Source organism: Schistocerca serialis, chromosome 1 (assembly GCF_023864345.2).
Source record: "Schistocerca serialis cubense isolate TAMUIC-IGC-003099 chromosome 1, iqSchSeri2.2, whole genome shotgun sequence".
Taxonomy (NCBI): Eukaryota; Metazoa; Arthropoda; class Insecta; order Orthoptera; family Acrididae; genus Schistocerca; species Schistocerca serialis.
In genome coordinates, this window is record NC_064638.1 from 751,807,906 (window position 1) to 751,813,194 (window position 5,289).

The window sequence follows — 5,289 nt, forward strand, 5'->3', positions numbered from 1 at the left end:
GTGATTGAAGTCGATACTTCGCGACTGGTAATATGCATGCATAGTCTCTATACGTATGTACATAGAGCTGTCAACAGTGGACAATCGTTGTTCGAATGCATAATTTGCTGTTTGTCTATAAATTTCATTACTGGAGGTGCACACTCTGTACAAATAGGTACAGGAAGGGGAACTTGCACATTCGAGAATGCTCAGTGCAGTCGACACGCTGCCAACTAACGAATAACTTATTAATAGTACAAACAAAACCCCCAAAATCTACAGCTTTTAAATGTCATTACGTGGTTGTGTGTTAGAAGTTGTAAACAAAAGTAGCGAGGCTCAGCAATAACAGCATATACTTAGGGGGGGGAGGGGGGGGGGGGGGAAATCAAAGCAACAGCAGAAATCAACTCTATTCATAAGTCAACTAGCTCTTGCAGGTGCCTACATGGTAGATTGAAAGTCTAATGAATGTGTAGAACTGTGTCAGCCTTTGAGTTTCCATGAAGTGCAAAGGTACAGGAGTCTGCAGACAAGCTCTCTGATGTGCCATAGCAGTACACGAATATGTTTCCAGACTACTAGATTCCAATCTGCACCACACGTTGAGTCTCATCTAGGTACGAGGCGAGTGTTACTATGCTTTTCATGATCTGTCTATCCAAAATGCATGCACATAGATCACCACAAAAAGGGTCCGCCCCTGGTAGCTGAGTGGTCAGCGCGACGGAATGTCACACTATCGGAAAACCTTTGCCAACTATCTTCAGGCAGTCTTCCTCGACCCCCCACGCTGTTGGGATGTGCCGGGTGCAGTCGGTGTGCACATTTGACAGCTGATAATGAACCTCACGCTTCTCTCACCGCTCAATATGTAATGCACATACTATACCATGAAATGATCTACATGTTCCTTTTAACAGAATGATCTTTATGGAAAATAAATAAATTTAAAAAAAAAGTGGTCAGCGCGACAGACTGTCAATCCAAAGGGCCCGGGTTCGATTCCCGGCTGGGTCGGAGATTTTCTCCGCTCGGGGACTGGGTGTTGTGTTGTCCTAATCACCATCATTTCATCCCCATCGACGCGCAAGTCGCCGAAGTGGCGTCAGGTCGAAAGACTTGCACCAGGCGAACGGTCTACCCGACGGGAGGCCCTCGTCACACGACATTTCATTTCATTTCATTTACCATGTAAACAGCACGACCAAAGTGCTAGTACGGTAGCTAGTGTTGCGGCTCCGGATTTTTGAACCCCATGTGGAAAGCTGATTACTACTTTTATTTTTGTTATTCATTTATCTACCCAGGTCCGCTGAAGATTACCACATCAACGTTTTCCGATGCGCGTTTAAATAACGTTGTCCTTACTTGTCTACTAACTGTATCCCTGGTGAATCAATCAAAACAAACAATTAAAAAAAACGAGAAAAAAAGGACACCGTCCGAACAGTCCTTCAAGGCCTGATTCATAATCAATTAAGAGCTTTCTTTCCCGAGTGAGAGTCATACAAGTAAATGTCAGTGTGGCAAACTTGCCTTTGCGCAATCCTCGTGGTCTTCGAAATAACTATCTTTGAAATGTTTCTACGACCCATATAATCCAAGGGAATGCACCAAATCTTGCTAAAGAATAAAAATAAGAATAAAATGTAAGAATTAATATTAAAATTATTATATGAATGAAATACATATACACTGACAGACAAAATCTGAATACCGAAAAATAATTAATGTAGAGTAATTAAATTTCCGGAATGTATTAGAAAAAAAATAAAAAATTAAAAAAAAGTGATCAGCGCGACGGAATGTCATACCTAACAGCCCAGGTTCGATTCCCGCCTGGCTCGGAGATTTTTCCACTCAGGGACTGAGTGTTCTGTTGTCCTTAACACCGTCATTTCATCCCCATCGACACGCAAGTCGCCGAAGTGGCGTAAACTCGAAACACTTGCACCAGACGAATGGTCTATCCGCCTGGAGGCCCTAGCCACATGGCATTTCCATTTTACCAGAAAGAGGTGAATTCTTAGGATTTTTTGTTAGACTGGTGTATAGGATAGGCAAATATCCTCATATAATATCAGACAAGGCATGGTGATGCCAGCAATACGATCATTGTAAATATGGAAAACTATTCAAAAATATGGAAAAACGACATAAAATCGGTAAAAAACCAGGAAAACCAGAAATAGTTATGACAAATTGATGGTAAACAAGTAAAATTGAGGCTAAAACAACGAAATATGTAAAATCACGAATCAATTTGCAAAACTTATGTAAATTTTGTGAGAATACATAAATTTAGAGAAAAACTACCATGAATAGCTGGGAATGGGGGTAGGTTCGGGGTACCCAGACGCTCAACACCGAGAAAAGCTGAAAAATTATGCTCTTCCTGCATGCAGTTTTAACCCTCCCCCTGTAAACTACATGGGTTTCCGTGACACATGTTTCAACAGTGGTACTATAAGTATTACACAGAGACGCTAAATTAAAGGATATAAAACATATGTATCCCAATCCAGAACCGTCGTCTCATACATTTAGCCAAATATAAATATTACCAAATTACGGTTGGTTCTCACAAGCACTGTTATTCCTTACGTATTAAGGAGAAGAATCAGTGCCTTTATCAGATAATCATCTTGTGGTGTTGCAGTTCTTCTTTATCAGACTTCAGCCGTTCCCTAAAGTGTTCTGTAGGAGCATGGACCGATGCCTCGTGTATTACCTTTAATAGCTGACGGAGATGTACTCGAGGGACGTGGGGTTAGGACTAAATTGCTATATTACCCTACACTTGAGAAAAACTATCTAACGTCAGTCCAGAGAGCAATGCTACTAGATCCATGTTGATGCAACAGTAATCAATAATCCTTTGGCTACTGATGATGGTGCATATCACTCGTAAGAAGTTACTGGTTCTTCATATATATATATATATATATATATATATATATATATATATATATATATATATTCGGCAAGAAGGGCGCAGCTGGCATCTCAATGTATCAGCTATTGAAAATATTCCATGTCGTTTTTTTTCCTCACTCTATTTTCTAGTGAGACATAGCCACAACCATCCAACCGATACTACTGCTAATAAGAGGCACAACAGATGCAGGAAGTGAGATTAATGATACATACGTTTTCAACTTATAAAGACGTATAAAATCCATTAATTTCCTAAGAGACAGAACTGCAATCTCCTGACTTCATTCTAGTTGATTTATAAGCAACTCGAGTGGCGGATATACACTGATTATGCCTTCCTAAGACATCACAATAATGTAGAAGGAAGTAGCTTTATCATTTTAAAGATTGTCACAGTAGTGATTGGGTTAGGAAACTTGCAGGATGGTTGTAAGTCTGATGTTGGGAAAATTTATCCTTTATTAGTGTTTTAAGAACATTACATTCCTCATGACTAATACTTCAGAAACCATATTACTTTAACACTATAGTATTTTGTAGGTGCAGAGCCGTGTATCCATAGGAGTGTGTGTTTACACTCTACGATCATTTCCCTCATACCAGTACCCTTCTGGTACAGATTCCAGACAGCGGAATAATACTTCAGAATTGATGGCACAGTTGATTTACGTGAAATGTTTCAAACTCCATCTATCTGGTGCGCCACCATGTATAAACCACACATTTCTTCTTAACAATCTGTTATACCACCGCAACACTCTCATGTCTAATATACACCAACAGGAGGTGCTACAGTCCTCGACATGCGTGCATCCCGAGAGATACTGCGCATTTGGATGGCGCCATGGTTCAAATGGCCCTGAGCACTATGGGACTTACCATCTGAGGTCCTAGAACTTAGAACTACTTAAACCTTAGTAACCTAAGGACAGCATACACACATCCATGCCCGAGGCAGGATTCGAACCTGCGACCGTAGCGGTCGCGTGGTTCCAGACTGAAGCGCCTAGAACCGCTGGGCCACGCCGGTCGGCATAGGTGCCATGGGTAAGATTGGTGAAGAACAGTCTTCACTGAACAGCAGTTACATACACAACTAACCCTGTTTCTTCAAAAGACATTGAATGTAGTGGGCGTAGGAATCTCATACTTCCATATTAAAATAGTGACCATGTTGCAGGAAGGATTAGACAAGGGCAATGGGGGAGCAATCTGTCAACCCCCAACTTTATCCTACGAATGCAAGAATGTGATGCCCATCCACACAGGAAATGGTGGCCAGTCGTAATCGTAAATTCTGCACTACGATCACTGTGCTGAAAATATGTAGATAACCTAGTTTCATCGGTATAGGATGCTGTCTGGTATAGTTTGGTGTATATGACCAAGTGGACATACTGCACAGCCACCTATCTGAATTCAAAATGTAGTATATGCTACTTTCAAAGTAGTGGAGGGGTGATTTAGTGATGATACACAAATTGGTAAGCAATCTGCTGCGTCATTGGCAGGAGTAGAAATTAGGGAACAACAGGTAAAATTACTAAAATTGAGCACTCCATCAACTGCAGTGTGTATTACAGTAAATCACCCCATATCAAAAGTGTCTTTCCCATCCATCCACTGGTACGCTGTTGATTACCATAGAACGATTGGCTGACACCACTTTGTTGAGATGGACAGGCCCTCTGCGGAACATTGGATATCTGCTACTTTTCACTGTGGAGTGTGGGATTAAATACAGAGATCATCACCTTCAGACAGTTGTTTGGAAGCGTTTCTCAATGCTGCAGACTCATCCTATTTCTTCATGCTGTGACGCCCTCCACATGTTTTTTGTTTTGTTTTCTCCAATAAGATAATAGCACCTCTTTTTGTTTCTAGTACATCACATGTGTTGTGGATAGCCCCTTCTGGCGATGATCAACACTGGAATTGTAATAAATAATCATGTGCATGACTGCAAAATGATGAAACAAAGCTCTTTGAAACAGAACACCAAGACATCTGCTACTCCGTCACTGTGAAAGATGAGATTAACTGTACAGGCGATCACCTTCAGATAGCTGTTGGGACTACTCTACAGTGCCGCAAACTCTTCCAGTTTCCATATGTTGTGATGTCTTCCACATTTTTGTCAATGAGAAACATCGCCTCTGTGTTCAGTTTCTACCAATCTATGTGTTGTGGCAGTTGCATAGTTTACACCATGCAATATCAGCTTCCTGTGAGAGCCAAGGGATCCAAACGTGTTAATGCCAGTTTAGCGTCTGACACAGACCCCGAAGTCATGGTAGAAAAACAAAGTGTGTGGCGGTCTACAAAGCTGTAGTTGTACACTGCTTGGATGTATTACAGTAGAAAAAC